The following is a 20,294-nucleotide window of genomic DNA, read 5'->3' on the forward strand; positions in this document are numbered from 1 at the left end:
AGATAAAAAATGTCATAACTGAGGACAGGCAGACAATGAACAATACAGAGTAACAAAACTCACTTGGTGAGCGGAGGGGATTGACAATAAGCATTTTTCTGAAGAGTACATGGTCCATTTTGAATCCTATGGAACTGGCAACATCTGGATATAAGTAGCAGCACTCTTATGAACTACATAAAATATCAATATAGCAATTTAAATTTGTACCTGCCATATGACTGGCAGCCAATGTACAGCCTTCACAGTAGGCACAACTGCTTAGAAACCACACAGCAGCATTCTGAACCAACTGAAGCAACCTCTCTCAGGGCATATTAGCAAGAACTGTACCTTTTGATAAGGCAGCCCCGAAGATATAGAACACTACTACACCTTCCGCTGGAAAAGCGGAGGTCGGACTGTTACACATACCCATGCAGAATCCCTCATCTTAGCTACAGACCCCCAACAACTACAGAATTAAGGACCAAATATTAGAAATGCACATCCAGAGAAGCTACAGTCGCTGTGAGCAGTACAACACAGGACAAACAAAACTAAGAATATATTGCTTCCTGTATTGAGCAAAATATAAAGATGTAAGAAATGCACATTCCCAAAACTGATATTTTTGTTATAACTAAAAGCTGAAAATCAAATTCTTTATATAGCCCAGGAATAAAGACTGCAGTACTGAACAAATATTTGTTATACACAGTAGTATTGTCTCAAAATATTACTGTGAAATAAGTGCATGTTAACACACAAGTACAAAATTAAATATAAACTATGTTTTCTGTGCATTAAAATTCAAACCTAGAAATCCTATAGAAACTCAAGTCAAAATGACTGCCTGTATTCCAGGTATCAAACTCCCATTAAGAGAACTGTACACACCAGGGATGAATCACAAATTTGTGGGCCCCTGGGCCAACACAAACATAAGAGGGAGGGGCCCTATGTGTTAGTTGGCCAAGCAGGCCACAACATTGTGACACAAGACAATCCTAACATATCCACCAAATGACCATTGGAGGGATTAAGCCATAATCTCCCCTTTCTACCCCAGTGGTCACTGATCTCCTCCCAACCCCTTAAGATGTGACAATGACAGTACACACCAGGCTCTATGACAGCTTAAGATATGGAATGCACTGCCAATCGCTGTGAAAACAACCTACGGCCATTTAAACTTCAGGAACTCACTAAAAACCAACCTGTTCAAAAAGGCATACCCTACCGACTCAACATAAGTGCCTGAACCCTGCAACACAGCAAAACCAAAGCTCGTAATGGATACTACATAACCCTTCCCCTCTTCGATCCCTATTGTGTCTGAAACACATGAACCTTATTCGACCACATTCAGCCTGTAAATAGGTGGGAAATGTGGGATACAAATGTAACAAATAAATAAATAATGGCCATTCCTATCAGAGCAACAAGCAGGTCCCAGGAGTAATCCAGTGTTCAGTGCAGTGGATTGTTGAGAAGGGGACCCAGGCCCATACCCCAATCTAACTGGTACACTTGTGGTAGAATACGAGAACCCACCTACTGTACCTACATATAAGAAGCACCTGCAGGCATAAGGACTATTTAATGGTGTACAGCTGGGTACAGTCACTTAATCCTACACTGCTACAGGTACAAAATAAATACCTGTAAACCACTCTGATTATAACCACAGAAAGGCGGTATATCAAATCCTATCCCCTTTCCCTTCAAGAAAATATCTATAATTATCTGAGACATCTCTGTTAACTTTCAATTTGATCTCACCATATAACTCAAAGAATCATACATTCATGATTATGGCTCTGTTTATTGATCTACAACTTGCAGGCTGAAGATCAAAAGCAAACGCAGGTGCTACAGGCCAATAGCGCCATACTAGCGCCCATGCTTGCTCCCGCCCAATGATCAGAGCCAGCAAGCATGTGTAACAACAAGCTCAGCAGCTCTGAATGCAATGAGCATGCAAAATGCATGCTAAACAAGGCATTACCTATTCCTCCCCAATGCTCAGAACTCCCCCCCCCCCCCGCAATAAAAATCAAATCCCTGGTGGTCCAGTGTGACCGTAGTAGCCCTCCTCCACCTGCCATGCTGGCCCAGCGCCCCCCCCCCCCAAGGGCTTTTATATGGTAAGGAAGCCCCACCCAGTGCCTCAGGATGCACTGGGCAGGGTGCCGCCATTTTGAAAGCGGTACTACTCCCTCTTCCAGCTTACAGGTATGGGGAGGTCAGGGGGCACTATGCCACTAGGGCAGAGAGAGGGGGGTTACTAGGGTGTGTCCAGGGGTGGGTCTGGTGGTCTGTTTGAAAGGTCCAGGCTTTTTTTTTTTTTTAAACAGTCCCAACCTGTCCAACAACTCTTCTGTGGGAGGATTGTGCCTTGAGCACATGCCCAGGCACAATTCTCCACAGAAGATCCCCCATGATCAAACCTAATAGTGCATTTAAACTTACATACTATTAGTTTTGATCATTAGGGCTTTTAGTTTTGATCATCGGGGCTTTAATTCCTACTACTACTACTTAACATTTCTAGCTATTCCAGCGCAAATTTTTCAGCACTGTTCAGAACAGCACAAGAAATTAGATCATGAACCCCTTGGTTTCTGATATCACAGAAAATAGTGCAACACAATCAATATTTGAGGGCTGATCTACTGTTCCTTTGTGCAATAAGTAGTGAGTATCCCTTGTGTCCCTTTCTTATTATTATTAGTTTTGCAAATAGCAAGATAGGAATGAACCTTATTTGTAAACTTAAGTACTGGATATGATCTCAGTCTCTCAGATTTTATGCTAGTGCTGATCTCAATACCTGCATTATGCCAAAGAGAACCTCCTTATAGACTTCACAGAATGTAATACGTACAGGTAAGAAATAGAGGTATGGCTGAAAGTTCTTTTTTTTTTAATTTGGCCAGTACCACCCAATACAAATAGAACAGTTTCTGTATCTGATTGCAGATTTTGTACCCGAGTCTCAAACTTAAGTAAATAGTGCTCAAAGTTGTTTAACCTCTTCCTCAGCAAGTGTCACTGTTGTGAATTCAATTAACAGAGATTCAGACCAAAGTATTCCAGGAAATCCGGACCATGTATCCGGCTCTAAAAGACTTTTCAGTTATCACTTCTCAGAGATGGGAAATGGATTCAGAGCCTATTGAGGCTTACTTACTCAGACTCCAAGACCTCTATAAAGAAGAGACAGAGGAGAAATTTGACTCCGATAATGCTCTTCCGGTATTCTATCATTTACTTAAGGGAACCCTACCTTCACAGATCAAAACAAAACTTGAAGACACAGTTGGTCTCCAACTAGAAAAATGGCCAAAGATTCGTGAACACATCCTTCATCATTGCAGAAAGCTTATTAAAAGCAAGCAAGATGAAGCCCAACATCGTAAGACAGTACACACTAACTTAGAAGTGCTGCAGACTGAAGATCTCAAAGAAAAGAGAGCCTCTAAGAACGCTGACACAGATCCCAATATCCCGGAGACCTCTCCCCCTGTTATTGTTATGTATGCTGACCAACGCTATGACAATAACACCCGAAATCAGGGCCCACGGCTCTACCGCCCAGACCGTAGAACTGATTACCCAGAAGAAAGAGGTCGTAGCTCCCAACCTCAGCGAGGTCCCCCAAGGGGTCCTCTGGATGATAACAGACGATCCAGAGACTATCGTTCCCGACCTAGTCCTGATCGCTATCCTGATGTCCAGTGTTATCGCTGCCAGCAGTATGGGCACTATGCTGCTCAATGCTCTCACCCCCAACGACTTATGCCTCGTCGCACGCGGCAGAGGTCTCCAGAACGACAGTCATTCCCATTATGGAACCCGGATCCACGCCGCCCACAGTGACTAGGCGTGGTCCACACTGCTGCAGGATTGGATGATCCCATGATCACCTTGTTAATCTGTGATGTCCCCGTTCCCTTTTTAATAGACACAGGCGCCTCTCGCTCTGTGCTAGCCCATGTCCCGCACAAATTGCAGAAACTTCTTAAAGTTTCCCCTAACAATATTACCACCACCGGCTTTGATGGTGTCCCTACAGACACACCCCTGCTTGAGCCTTTGCCAATTACCTATGCGGATCAACAGCTATCTGCTCCCTTTTTGTATGCTCCGTTATGCCCTGTCAACTTACTTGGGAGAGACCTGTTGACATTGTTTCACTTTGAAATTCATTTTGATCCTTCCCCTAATGAAACCACTTCACTCATGATGGCTGTCACCTCTATGGTTGAGAAACAAATAGAGGTCGCTCTGAATGACCTACCAAGTTTTCTTTGGGCCACACCTGAGAAACCCTATGGTGAGGTTAAAGGCCCTCCCCATCGTATTCAGCTGCTACCGGGTTGCAAAGGCCCTAAAATTGCCCAGTATCCACTAAAACCTGAAGTTATTGCTGGAGCTCAGGAACAAATTGATTCCTTATTACAGCAAGGTATCATTGAGAAGTGTAATTCACCATACAATACTCCATTATTCCCAGTGCCAAAGAAAGAGCCTGGCGCCTTTCGTATAGTACAGGACTTACGCGCGTTAAATGACCTCACTTACGCGGTATTTCCAAATGTTGAAAATCCGACTACACTCCTCAATAGCATTACTTTGCAGACATATCACTCCACTATTGATTTGTCTAATGCCTTCTTTTCCATCACCCTTGACCCTGTAAGCCGCCCGCTAACGGCTTTCCAATTCAACAATACAACCTACCAATGGACCCGTCTTCCCCAGGGATTTACAGATAGTCCTACAGTCTTTTCCCAAACTTTAGCAGTACACATACAGGAATTCAAACAGTATAGATATGATCTCCCACCACAAACCTCTATCGTTCAATATGTAGACGATATGCTCATTACCTGCCCTGAATTTGACACATGCGTTCAGGTCACCTGTGACTTTCTTGGCTTTCTTGCTACGAAAGGCTATAAAGTTAACAGAAAGAAATTAAAAATTGCTCAGACATATGTTACCTTCCTTGGCCATCACATTGGCCCCCGCCAGAAGGGCCTAGGTCCCGATACTCTCCAACATGTATCCTCCTTGCGGATGCCCACTACTGTTTCTGATCTCAGAGGTGTCCTTGGCATGTTGAATTTTTGTCGCCTTTGGATACCCAATTATTCTGCTCGAACACAGCCATTTTATATGAAACTACAGGGTAAACAGAAAATTAAACGAGAACCCATTAACTTCACAGCTCAGGAAACATCAGATCTTATGGCTCTTGTAAAAGATGTTATGCTTTCCTCCCCATTGGCAACTATTGATGTTTCTCTGGATGTACACCTTTGGGTCGTGCATACTGAGACTACTTGGTCTTGCTTAAGCACTCAAGAACATGATGATCTTGCCTGTGGTTACCTTTCAGGTACTTTTTCCCCTGTTGAAAGAGCCTTTGCCACTTGTGAGAAAGGCCTTGTTGCCGCCAGCACAGCTGTCACGAAATTATACAGCTACATTCCTCACCTTCCGGTGATTCTTCACACGTCCCATGATGTAAAATATCTGTTGGACAAACAGATTAGTCACATGACTGTCTGCCGATTGCAAAAGTATCAAGTACTTTTGTTCAGTGTAGTGCACTCTATTCACCCATTAACGTTAACTGACCTTCAACGCCTAGATCCATTACTCACTGTAACAGAAACAGCACAGAATGCAATCTTTCCCCATGAGTGCACTACCCAATTGTCTGTTCCCGAATCCCTCCATCTGCATTCAGAAATCTTGCAGAGTGGCGAGGTTTGGTTTACAGATGGTTCTCAGCAAAACGGAGTTGCCGGCTTTGCCGCCCTCCATTATACACCGGAAGAACATATACTGGATCCTATACAATTCAGGTTACCAGATGCATTTACAGCCCAAACCGCAGAACTTGCAGCGGTTTTATACGTCCTACTGTATAAAGCACTACACTCTGATTTGAGCATTGTCACCGATTCAGACTATGTTTTTGCTTCCTTGCATTCCCATGTTCGCAAATGGAACCAGAGGGGTATGATTTCCTCTACGGGACAACCTCTCAGTCACTTACCTTTGTGGACTGCACTTTTCGATGCGTTGGAGAAGCGCCATCAAAAAGGCCTCCGCACCAGTATCTCATGGATTAAAGCTCATCAGGAGACAGTTTTTTCTTTCGCCATTAATGGGAACCATGCTGCTGATGAACTAGCCCGTGAGGTCACTTCCTTTTCCAGCCTTCCTTCCGAGTCCCCTACTGATGTGGCGCTTCCGGTAATTGCAACCGTAGTGCCTCCCCTTGACACACCTCCTTCTACTCCTTCAGACTCCACACACTCTGAATCCTCCTCTCCAAACACCCCACCTATTTTCCCTGCACCTCCTGTCATAACCTCCTTACTATCTCCTGAATCAGAGCCCCCTGTTACGTCCCCTCCCCCTGAATCCCTAACCTCAGACTTCTCTACTACCCTCACTTCCTCACTTTCACAAGCAGAACTCACTTTGTGGAAGCAAGCTGGATGTTTTCTTAATCCGAATGGTCTTTGGACCCATCCTAATGGTCAATTATGTGTTTCACAGCATGTGTTATCCCTTCTTTTGCATGCCCTCCATTATCCTTTACATTTAAATGCTAATACACTGTATGATCAATTGTCTTCCAAGCTATGGGCTCCCCAAATGATGCCCATGTGTCACACCGTAGTTCATAATTGCTACAAATGTTTCCTGTATACACCTAAACGAGGACCTGTCATCCCTTCCGGTCATTTGCCTGTTGTCCAGGGACCTGGCCAACATTGGTATATTGATTTCACAGATATGCAGACACCTGTGCGTGGTAAACGGTATCTGCTTGTCTGCGTGGACAGTTTCTCTAGGTGGGTGGAAGCTTTCCCTTGCACTAGAGAAACCGCACAAACCATGGCACAGTCACTGTGTAATGAAATTATTCCTCGATTTGGTATTCCTGGCAAAATTACCACAGATAATGGTACACACTTTGTGAATGAACTCCTGCAGAACCTCCTTCCAGCACTCGGTATTACACATAGAACTGTCTGTGTTTACAAACCCACCAGTAATGGTTTGGTTGAAAGATACAATGGGTTGCTCAAAACAAAAATGCGTCAGCTTATGGCAAATGGGATAAAGAATTGGCTTGATGCCCTCCCTTTGGCACTGTTATCTCTCCGTGCCACTCCATCCTCTTCCCTTAAACTGACGCCGTTCCAATTATGTACAGGTCGCCAGATGCGACTCCTACCTGGCAATCCAGACACTCAAGTACCCGATCAATACTCAGTATATTGGGATATCTTGCAGACTATTGTAAGTTCTCTGTCCTCAATTCCACAGGCCATTTCGGACAGAAGAGGGGATTGTGATGCCAATAGATCCCCCCCTTATAAAGTGGGCGATCTAGTGCACCGGCGTTATTACACGCACAAGACCTGGCGAGATCCCATCTACGTTGGGCCCTTCAAGATAGAAGCTCTGTCAGCCACAGCTGCCAAGCTTGAGGACCACACATCCTGGGTCCATCTGAAAGATATCCGCGCCTATCCAAATACCCAATCAGGCCTCCTGGATGTTTCCATTGATGTTTCCAGCACAACAATCACTGGAGAGACCAGTCCCACCACAAACTCCATCTCCACCACCACTGAGCCCAAGACCACCGACCCCACATCCAACACTCTTGAACCATCTTGACCAACTCGACCAAAGACTTAACCACTTAATCAACTTAGACCATCCATCTCCTGAATCCCACCTCCTTGATCTGGCTGACATAGTCATCCAAGCCTTCGCCGATTCTCCAGAGTCACCAGCAGAACAACCACCTGTATTGGAACCTGCTTTTGAGTTGCCGTCCTCACCTCTTCCTCCAACTATTCCAGCACTCCCACTCCCATACGTAGATCTTCACATCCGTCTCATCCGAATCCGTAACCTTGCAGAAGATCTCACCCAAATCCGCAACTTAGCAGGACAATTGAATCCGGAAGAACAAGAGTCTGTTGCGGTTTCCACAGTACAGAATCTGCACAGCAACATCTGTGAGCTGCTTGACATTCTACATTTGTACTTCCCGAATCAAGCCAGATAAATGCCACAGCAATTTCCGCCGATTTTCACTCCAGAAGAACTCATTCCCTTACAGACTATTTCTCTACATAAAGTTCCTATTCCAATACCACCTTTCCCAACCACTCCTGTGAAAGTGTTGATACCACCACCCTCCCCCGCTAGTAAGAGTCTCCGCAGGGAACCAACTGCTGAGAACCTTGCAGCCCTCGACAATATCAAGGAACCTGATCCACCAGACCCACTGGACATTGGACTTTACCCTGTTGATAAGTGTCACTCTGAGCAGGTATCTGAAACCAATTCCCATTGGTCGAACGACTTCGACGACACTTATTTGGAAGGCGACACCAATCCTGACGACACGGACGGAACCAGCACCCGTCCGAGCGTCGTCTCAGCAGCTGTGACGGTGTTACATCAATACACCCTCTTCTTCTGCTTTCCATCTGCTCGATTGTTTGCTGTTGGACTCGTGTGCATCATCCTACTTTGTATAGGTTTGGTTTTGTTTTTCACTACCCTGTTTACCTATACTGCTGACAGTAACCTCCTGGATCTTTGGATCACACTTACTGCCTTTCCCACTGGCAACGTTACCTTGCCAGCCGGAAACGCCACAGTACTTGCAACTACTTCTGTACTTGCAACTACTCCAGCAGTACTTGTAACTACTTCGGTACTTACATCTACTCCTGCTCCATCACCTACTACAGCAGCCTACACAGAGCCCCAACAATACACCGCATTTACCCGCCTGTTTGGATACAGATCCCCCCAGACGACCTCAAAGATAGGTCCCATTGCCACCAGTCATCCCACCCCCTGGGCAGACACATCTGCCACGACAGAATTTTCAACTGGCTATCCTCCAGAGCCTATTGAAACCTCTGCGACTACTCCTGTCCTCACTGATTCTCCTGTTTTGCATTCTACAACTGTTCCCAATAATATCAGTAGCCCGGTCCATATTGTCCCCAATCTTACAACTACTTTTGAGGATAATATTACCTTGCTTGAATTACGACCCACCCCTCCTCCTTATTCTCTGGTTCCTCCTAGTGACGCTCCTCCTCCCACGAATACTACTTTAGCCACTCCAAACATCACCGTCCCAGCCACTCGACCTCCCAGATAGCTCATCATCCTTAAGTAACCATCAATATATGTCCCAGAATTTACCAGATAACCCGCCCTCTCCACCTGATTCTCCCCCACCATCGCCTTTTAGTATAGGTGTACACTTAATCCCTGAACCCCCAGAGTACCTTTTTGATTTAAGAGAGTTAATACATCCTCATTGGGACCCAGCTCCAGAGGACGATCCCAATTGGGACCCCTTCACCCGCTATCTGACATTGTGTGAACCTTTGTTTGAGAATTGGACACTAGGTCCTAGCCGAACGGTTACAGACACTGTGATATTGTTTGGAGGAACTTTAGGTTTGCAAATAGAACAAACCGACGACCTCCTAATAAGACCAGCCACTGGTGACGTTGTAGATTTTTGGATTATCACATACGCCGTACTGGGCACTGATTGGATACCCTTTGTGTTCATTAGAGAGGTTGGATTGGGACCTTTGGAAGTATACAGTCTTTTTGTTATCCCCGACACTCCTGAAAGAGGAGCTGTTAGAATTTACCCACCCTACCCAGTCGTTAGAATTTACCAACCCAACCCAAATTCTTCCTAATGATATATCAATCTTTGGTATACCTAGGAATATTAATTATAGCAATTACAGTTCTGGTTAGGACCCTAGGATTTATTGTGTTACTCATTTTCATTAACCGCCAATTACCTTTGGTACAGTCCAGATCTTACATTTAACCATGAAAACTACCAACATGAAGTCCTTAGTCCTCCTGTTGTGTATGCTCACCATGCCCACGATACAAGGAACACAGAATCTAGAAAGTTTCCTACAACAATTTATTACCACCTACGAAATAACATTACCCACTACCAAGGACACAACCACAATAACCCTTGATGTGTGTGCTTACACAATGTGTGGGGAACATCCGGTACAGCAATATTTGTCAGCTTTTGAGGTATACCTGTGTCCCTTCTCCAATTGCGGAAGTTGGGCACAAGTATGGTGGTACACAGGTTCATGGGTTCCCTACTCAGGTAGTGAGATTCCAGATCTCAAAAAGAGCATTTCCATCATGAAATTGCGATGGACTGGCCTTTGTCCAATGACTAAATGTAATCAAGTGGCTATCACTTTCAGAGGAGTAACGGCTGTTACATACAGAACTTATTCCTTAGGAATTGATGCCACAGGTAGAGATCCCATTGGAAAATTCAAAATTATTCCACCTCCAGCCCAAACTGAAGCGAATCCTTTGATGCCAACAAAAATCCCAGAAGTAAAGATTCCTTACCAGATTGTGCCAATTAACAATTCCAAAGATTTAATAGCATTAGAAACAGGATTTGGAGAAACAAACCTATGGCTCGAATGGGCACATTATACTACAAAGAGCTTGAATGTCTCTAATTGTTATTTTTGTTCCCATGCAAGAGCAGAACCAACGGTAGTTCCTTTCCCTTTAGATCTCCAAAATGATCCAGATGGATTTTGGTGTATGTTAGAATTATTGCAGGTAAAAGAAGAAGTCAATCAGTCTTGTCAGCATCTTGACAAGCACCACCCCTACTTACCCCCCCGGCTGAGGGTCCCACCTGCATTCAGGATTCCAGATCCTGCTACCAGATATCATACATGTATAGAACGATATGAGGGGAGAAATACACGGTTTTTAGGAAATTTGACTAATTGCAACACAACCTTAGGAAAAGAGAGTCTGCGAAATCTTAATCTCACAAACTTTTCACAAGCTAGAGCAGACATATGGTGGTACTGTGGAGCCCATACTATCCACCATACACTTCACAGAAGTTGGAAAGGCAGATGTGCCTTAGTAAAATTGGTAATTCCAATCATAATAGCATCCTTACTCCCTCCTCACAGCAGCTCTTCCTCACGAGTGAAGAGAAATGCAATGCCTGGATCTTTTGATGATCGGGTCTATATAGATGCTATTGGTGTTCCAAGAGGGGTCCCTGATGAGTTCAAAGCCAGAAACCAAATAGCAGCAGGATTCGAATCTACCTTCTTTTGGTGGGCTACTATCAATAAGAACGTAGACTGGATTAATTATATATATTACAACCAGCAGAGATTTGTGAACTACACTAGGGACGCAGTTAAAGGAATTGCAACACAATTAGACGCCACCAGCAGGATGACGTTGGAAAATAGATTAGTTCTTGACCAACTTCTAGCAGCGGATGGCGGAGTGTGCCATAAAATAGGTACACAGTGTTGCACCTTTATCCCCAACAATACAGCTCCAGATGGATCAATCACCAGAGCTTTGGAAGGCTTAACCTCACTGTCACAAGAATTGGCAGAAAACTCTGGCGTTGATACATCCTGGACTGGTTGGATGGATAAAGCTTTTGGTAAATGGAAGACATTTATCATTTCAGCAGCCACAACTATAATCATAGTGGTAGCAATTTTTGTGCTAGTAGGGTGTTGCATAATCCCTTGTGCTAGAGGCTTAGTAGAACGCTTAATTGAAACCGCAATCACGAAAAAGACAACAGCAGGACAATATGTCCTGTACGAAAATCTCCTTCCCAACACCACAGGAGATGACACATTGGACTATCTCCCTCTGAGAAGGACCAATCGCTATGCAACTGCTAGAGACACTAGAGAAATGTCTGCATCTGTATAATCAGGTAATAGCACACACAGGGATACAATATAACCATATAAAGCTTTATAAGATAAGATATAATCAGTATATAACCAAAGAAATTAATGATTAAATAGGTAAGAATGAGATAGAATTTGCATGTAAAAGGGTAGAAGTATAGTAGTTTTTGTATAACCATAGATATTGATAAGTAGAAATGATTGAAATAATTGAAGTGGTGCCAGAATGGTAATCAGAAACCAAATAACTCAGACTGTACCAGCTTGCACTGAGACTCAGAAAATTTTATGGCCTTGTAGGATACCTTCTGGAATGGATGGTACCATGGTATATTTACCCTGGTGTCACCCTATGGGATAGGGTGAAGAGGGGAATGTTAATATATGGCCTGGTTTTAGATCTGCCACTGGAATTGTGATGGACAAAGCCACAGAGCCAAAAACATCTGAAAAAGTACTGATTAGGCCAAACAAGTAACAAATGAATTAATATTTGAGAATCTGCAGAAAGCAGGTCTGAACAATGAGTCTTGACACAAACAGGTACAGGTACAATATCCAAATAATATATAGCACCTGAAATGAAAGAATGATGGATAAAATGAAAAAATGTGGTTCTCAAAATGGGGCCTATTTTAGTATATTATTGTATAAAATGATACTGATACAGAGATAAGAAGGTGTTGTGAAAGATGTTGATGAAATATGTGAAACTGGTATCTCAACAGAAAAAATGTTAGTAACCGCAAAAACAGTTTGTTCCAAAAAAACATGTTGATATTACCGGAAAATGTTGCAACCTTGTGAAATACATGGAACGGAAGAGCTGGGTACAAAATGCACAGATGGCAAGATGCGACGGTTTAACCGCAGAAATTGAGAAATAATAGAAAAAAACAGGTCCCAAAATAGGCGCTGCCATAGACTTCTATTGAAAGAAGAGAGTATAAAAGAAGGGTGATTTGGGCTTAATTTCGGAGTCGTCCCCAACGCATCTCAGACGGCAGAGCGCTGTGCCATTGAACCCAGAACCTGTCCAATGTCTGTACTACTTTGAAACTTTGGTAAGAATAAATGCCTTCTATCTGAAACCTATCTCTGTCTTCATTTTCAAGTATTCCTTACCTGTTACTTATTTTACAAACTAAACTAAACCCACACCAGACACTCATTTTGTGCACAAAATACTGATAGATTCAAATAGACTATATGTGGGAACATAAATGGCCCAGAATACACCTAGATCCAGAAAGGCAGAAAGCAGAGGTCATGGGGATCAGTTTTGAATTACGCCTTCTGATGCCTCCCCAGAACCAACCACCCTGGGATTGGAGGGAAACTATAAAGAATCTTCTGGATGAACTTAAGATGTTCCCCTCCCCATTTGGAAAAGTCCAGAAGGGGTCTAAAAGAGGTCAATTTAAAACAATATATATATATATAAACAAAGGCACTGCTGTGTTGACCCTTATGAGAGACCTATGAATGGAGCACAATGATCACTGCTACCTGCAAGCCATTGAAAAAAAGAAAAATGTAGGCAAAGACCATATGGCCTATCCATCTGCTCGTCTATGTCATCTACCCTCCCTATCACTCCCTTAGAGATCCTATGTATTCTTCACAAGCTCTATTGAATTCACATACTGTTTTCATCTACACCACTTAAACCAGGAGCTCATTCCACAAATTCACCACCCTTTCCATGAAGAAATATTTCCTCTGGTTACTTCTGAGTCTATCCCCTTTCACCTTCATCCTATGCCCTCTCATTCCAGAGCTTCTTTTCAATTAAAAGACTTGCCTCCTGTGCATTTATGCCGCATAGGTATTTAAATGCCTCTCCCGCCTTCCTTCCAAAGAATACATATTGGGATCTTTAAGTCTGTCCCCAAGACCATTGACCATTTTAGTTGCCACCTTCTGGACTGACTCCATGCTGTTGATATCTTTTTGAAGGTATGGTCTCCATACTTGTACACAATATTCTAATATGGTCTCTCTCACCTCCTTGCTCCTAGTGACCATTCCTCTCCCTATGCACCCAAGCATCCTTCTAGCTTCTGCCATCGCCTTTCCTAGCTGTTTGGCCACCTTAAGATCATCACATACAAGCACACCCAAGTCCCACTCCTCTTTCATCCACAAAAGATCTTCATCCACTAAACTATACAGTTCCCTGAGGTTTTTGCAGCCCAAGTACACTTCCCCACATTCTTTAGTAGTAAATCTAAGCTACCAAATTCCAGACCATTCCTCTAGCTTTGCTAAGTTCTTCCTTATCCATACCATCTGGGATGTGTACCCTATTGCAGATTCATGTGCAAAGAAGCAAACATTACCAGCGAACCCTTCAGCAATATCGCTTACAAATGTTTTTTTTTTTTTAACCAACCTTCCTGCACACCACTAGTAACAGCCTTTTCGTCAGAATGAGCTCCAGTACCACTACCCTCTGTTGCTTCTACATAACCAGTTCCTAACCCCGTCACTTTAGGCCCATACCGAGGACACTCAGTTTATTAATTCACCTATGAGCACCTGAAAAGTGATTTTGGAAATATATATTATTAAAAGGGATGCACTAATAACAGATGCACACTTTTTATTGCAAACTGTTAAACTATATTGAACAGATCAATCCACACAACTTGAGAACACACGGAAAGAGGCAGCAAAACAGTCGACAAACAGGTGGTGGATCTGTACCTGGAGAATTCTAGCTTACACAGCAGCTTTGAATGAAAACAGTACAAGGGACGGGCCGGTACGTTCAGATCCCAGACCTGAAGAGAATGGGAATATTGAAGCAGACACACGAGTTCGGAAAGGGACTACGGTCCTTGCTAGGTATGGAAGTGAAATTAGGGACAACGAAAATCTACACCGGGTAATCCTCTGGGCTCGACGATTTCTGAAGAAACGTAAGGAAACAGCGGGGCCCAAAATATATTACAGCGCACACAAGAGGAAGGAAACCACAGCAGCAAAAAAAAAGGGTGAGCCGAGAGGTTCACACTCACCAGCGGGCACAAGCACCCTACTCCACCAACAGGCTACATGCAATACCACATCCGTTGCATAGGCAAAATCAATGCAATGTCCGTGGCCCCCAGACAGACTAAAGAAGGGGGCGGGAGCCCCGGCGCTGGCCAACTTCAGCACTTGTTTTCCTCCACTCGGCAAGCAGGATGAATCAGCCACGCAAGTAGTGACGTCATTCCGCCGGCGCGTGTTCTTCAGAGCGCAGGGAAACTGAGCATGCGCATATTCCCTCTGTCTGTCTGTTCGCTCTTCCAAGGGGAACACATCCCTTCCCTTCTGTTACCTGATTCGACCAGCGGTAGGGTGCGCGTACTAGTTGCCCGCTCAGCCATTATCTGAGACTGACTAGGTCGGGCTGTAGATTGAGGACTTGCCGGGACCTTCATATTCCACATACTGATTTGTGCTGCTCCAATTCTGCCTATTTTATTTTTCAGCCGCTATTTGTGTAAAGAGTTTCGTAACCGCCACGGGGACACTTCCGCCTCCTGAGCGGAGGGGGAGGGGAAAAAGAAGTAGTCCGTCTCCACCGAATTGTTATTGCAGCTCCCGCACCCCATCAACCGCCTTTATAAACCGCAGATGAGATAACGAACGTGTTTACTACTACAATTTATTTGTAATAAGGCAGGGAGGGAGGGAGGTGCATTTGGTTTACTAAGAGCTGAATTAGGGATGTAGTGCAGGCTGTGCAACTTACTCCGCGCGGTGATGAGGCGGTGTGGCTTCATTGTGACATTGGCTGAGAGGTACATAATGGAGTGTTTGGTTCACCCGGACCGGTCCGGAATAGGGCCTGTGTGTTCTACCACTGAAGCTAGGAAAAGCGAATCCCGAATATGAGCATGGGGTGGGATGCTGCGCCTTGTCAACACCAACTCCCATCTCTTTAGCTTTATCTGTCTTTAGAGCCAAAACAAGAGGGTCTTATCTTGTGTTCCAGCCTACATTAGATTGGCGAATCGCTTTTGTAATTTTTATTCCCATTTAGCGTTGGAAGGGGAAGATGGACAAATTATTTTTAATAGTTTAATTTGATTAGCCGTTGGTTGAGCTTGTTGCTTAGATGAGTTTATCTTGTTGGGTAGACTAGATGGAGCATACATACATACATATAACATAGTAACATAGTAGATGACGGCAGAAAAAGACCTGCACGGTCCATCCAGTCTGCCCAACAAGATAACTCATATTTGCTGCTTTTTGTGTATATCCTACTTTGATTTGTACCTATGCTGAGCACAGTGTGCTCTTCAGGGCACAGACCGTATAAGTCTGTCCAGCACTATCCTCACCAGTGTTGCCAGGTGGGCGGTTTTACCGCCCAATTGGGCAGTTTTCTGCGACCCGCCGCAGGAAATCTTTGCCCGTGGTGGGTCGCGGTTTTTTGGGCTTCTTTTTTTTCTTTTCCGCGGTTTTCAGGCGGTTTTTCCGGCCGCGGGGAGCAGGGTTAGTGACGTTCTGGGTGGGGCTGGTGACGGGGAGGCGGGGCCGATGACAGCGGGGGCGGGGGTGTCAGGGGCGGGGTTTGAGTTTGGGCGGGTTTTGGGCTGTTTTTAGGCTGGATTGGGTGGGAAAAAAATTTTCCACCTGGCAACCCTGAACAGGAGGAACCTTATTCTGTGGCAAAAGGTCAAAAACGGATACAGCGGGACCCTCCCGGATTCGATTAAAAAAAAAAAACTTTAAAAGTACATTTTTTTCTTTGCCCAGTCGTTTACATGTGGACATTTTACATATGTCCTCCAAAATAAATGTTTTTTAGAAGAAGACAGCTGATGTAGTTAACACTGAGGTTTATTCTCCCGGGCCGGGATCTTCCTATTTCCTTACCAATCTTGAGTAGAGAGGTGTGGTAGCCATGTTAGTAGGGTTACCATATGGCTCCAGAAAAAGGAGGACGGATTGAGCCAGCCGGGTTTTACTTCCATTGCTTTCAAGCAATGGAAGTAAAACCCGGCTGGCTCAATTACTTCCATTGAAAGCAATGGAAGTAAAACCCGGCTGGCTCAATCCGTCCTCCTTTTTCATCAATCCGTCCTCCTTTTTCTGGAGCCATATGGTAACCCTATGTGTTAGTCCACTTTTAAGGGTAAGCAATAGAAATAAAACATGGAAAAGAAAATATGATACCTTTTTTATAACAATACATTTCTTAATTAGCTTTGGAAGGTTGCCCTTCTTCGTCAGATTGGAAATAAGCAAATATGGTAGATGACAGTATATATATATATATACGTGAAACATCAAAGCATTTCAATGACAGTCTAATAGGATGGGGGTGGATAGGTGAGAGGAGGGTGACAAACAGAGCAATACATCCCCCTTATAGTGACATACAACCCAGAGCTGGAAAAATTAAGAAAAATCATAAAAGCTCTTCAGCTTCTACTCCAGGAGGATGAATTACTGAAAGAGATATTCCCATCCCCACCAATGCTTGCTTTCCGCCACCCAAGTAAACTCCCAACACAGACTCAAAAAGAAGAGAATGGCACACATCCTTGCAATATATCCAGCTGCAAGCCATGCCAAAACATTTCACAGGACCCCACAGTCATTCACAAAGAAAAAATATTCAACATAAAGGAATCTTTTACATGCTCATCTTCCAATGTGGTATACATCATTCAGTATAAAAAATGTGATGAAGGATGCTATATTGGAGAAACAGGCCATATGCTATAGACAAGATTTAATTTACATAGACATCACATGAAGAATGCCAGTGCCAGCCAGGATTCCACCCCTGTGGGGCAGCACTTTACAAAACCAGAACACTGTACCAGTGATTTCATAGTAAGAATCCTGAAAGGTAACTTTAAAACAATACATGAACGTAAGACTTTTGAAATCAGAATGATTGAATATTTTGACACCCAACAGATAGGACTTAACAAGGATCTGGGTTTTCTAGACCATTATAAACCATAAAGTTGTGTTGCTCTGTTTGTCACCCTCCTCTCACCTATCCACCCCTATCCTGTTAGACTATCACTGAAATGCTTTGATGTTCCCATGCATATCTCCTATCCACCTCCACCCTGTTAGACTGTCACTGAAATGCTTTGATGTTTCACTTATATATACTAAAAAAGACACAGGTGGAAACAAAGCTTCAAAAGATCAATCCAGGACGAGAGGTGAGATGCTCCAAAACAAACTTTATTGGGGACCCAACACGGTCTGTGTTTCGGTTTTTAAAAAAAACCTTCATCAGGGGTCTATAAAATAACAACCAAACATATATATGATTAAATAAAAACACATTGAATCAATTACATGAGAACAAATATAACAATGAAAGTAAAAATTAAAAACACACAATTGATAAAAATATTTACATTCTTATAGTGAATAGAATTCACTGACAAAGAATCTGATATATTAATTTAATTGATATATATATTGTTACTATACTATCAAATAAACATCATAAAGAGCAAATAGTAAGTCAATTATCTATAATTGAATTAACATTATAAAAACCTATTTCCCATTTTTTTAAATAATATATTGAAAAATTAAGACATATAATAAAGTCCCATAGGTCATAGGTCAGTATATGAATTGTATGTAATATATAGCAGAACAATTGTCTATAAATGGAAGAACTAGAATATAAATATCATATATTTAATAGATGGCCATAATATGCTAAATGAAAGATAAATAACAGGCAAATAAGAGGTTTACAGCAAAAATCATTAATGCATATATATTAAATAAAATGGAAGGAAAAAGATAAAATTAAAAAATCAAAAAAACAATTGAACATACCGATCAGTAGTTGCACAGGAGATATATTGACAGACAAAGGAGCTCGTGAAAATGTAGTCTCTATAAAAATTTTTGTAGATAAAAAGAATGATCAGAATTATTAAATATAGCGATAATAAAAAGGACATAATAATAGGTGGTATCAAAATGCTTAACGACCAATATCATAAGAAATTTTAATGCTTAAAAAGTGATTTATTTTATTGAGAACTTATGTATTAATATTAGATATAAAAATCTGTATTATAATAACAATAAAGCAATACAAAAATAAATTATATTTAATAAAAGATACATAATTAAGAATCCAACGTCTATAAAATCATTTAAAAAAAAAGGAATTATTTAAAACAGCGTGTGTATCCAAGTATCTTATGTAGAATTGCATATAAATCATTTCGGTGATGCTGTCACAAAAGGGGTCAGGAAAAACAGAATGAAAAAAAGGTCTGCAACCACACATCCCACAAAGAGCAGAAAAAAGAAAAAGAAGAGAGATGCAGGTCACTACGAATAATCGTGTATCTTATATTTCAAAATATGCAAGCGCGTGAGATGTAGATATCTATATATGTATATGCGCACATCCCTAACAATAGGAGCGCCGAGGGTGTTAATGAAAAAGGCACAAACTGGAATATATATATATATTAATAATGTTGTATCAAATGGTCATGATAATTTTTAATAAGAATTACCTCAAATATACAAATTCAATTTGATAAGGTATTAAAAACCCAAGCGCCAAAATACGCATTGCCTCATACCAACCGTCTCAATTTAAAATGGTATAGAAAAGGGCGCCAAAATAAACATTGACGTCTATACAATCATAAGATGAAAGTTAAAAAATAAAAAACTAAATTTGAAAGTGTTATGAAAGAGGAATTTTGAGCGTGTGTATCCAAATATCTTATGTAGAATTGCATGCAAATCATTTCGGTGATGTTGTCACAAAAAGGATCATGAAGAACCAGAGGGAAAAGAAGGTATACACCCACACATCCCATAAAAGGGAAAAAAGAAAGAAAGAAAAGAAGAAAAAGAAGAATAGTGTATCTTGTATTTCCAAATATGCTGGTCATGATGATTTTTAATAAGAATTGCCTCATATATACAGATTCAACTTGATAGGGTATTAAAAATTCTTATTAAAAATCATCATGACCATTTGATATAACATTATTAACATATATGTATATTTTCCAGTTTGTTCCTTTTTCGCTAATACCCTCCGCGTCTCTATCGTTAGGTATATGCGCATATATACATATATATAGTTACATCTTACGCGCTAGCGTATTTGGAAATACAAGATACACTATTCTTCTTTTTCTTCTTTTCTTTCTTTCTTTTTTCTTTTTTCCCTTTTATGGGATGTGTGGGTGTATACCTTCTTTCCCTCTGGTTCTTCATGATCCTTTTTGTGACAACATCACCGAAATGATTTGCATGCAATTCTACATAAGATATTTGGATACACACGCTCAAAATTCCTCTTTCATAACACTTTCAAATTTAGTTTTTTATTTTTTTAACTTTCATCTTATGATTGTATAGACGTCAATGTTTATTTTGGCGCCCTTTTCTATACCATTTTAAATTGAGACGGTTGGTATGAGGCAATGTGTATTTTGGCGCTTGGGTTTTTAATAC

General features: G+C 42.1%; 1 protein-coding gene across 1 annotated transcript in view; it reads right to left on the reverse strand.

The window, feature by feature from the left end:
• The window catches only part of USF3 (upstream transcription factor family member 3), a 75,412-nt gene extending 60,409 nt beyond the window's left edge, over positions 1 to 15,003 (reverse strand). Inside the window, exon 1 of the mRNA XM_030203911.1 lies at positions 14,837 to 15,003. The gene's annotated coding sequence lies outside the window, so the exon portion shown is untranslated. The remainder of the gene's footprint in view (positions 1 to 14,836) is intronic.
• Positions 15,004 to 20,294: the final 5,291 nt, after the last annotated feature.

This window comes from Microcaecilia unicolor, chromosome 5 (genome assembly GCF_901765095.1).
Source record: "Microcaecilia unicolor chromosome 5, aMicUni1.1, whole genome shotgun sequence".
Classification (NCBI taxonomy): domain Eukaryota; kingdom Metazoa; phylum Chordata; class Amphibia; order Gymnophiona; family Siphonopidae; genus Microcaecilia; species Microcaecilia unicolor.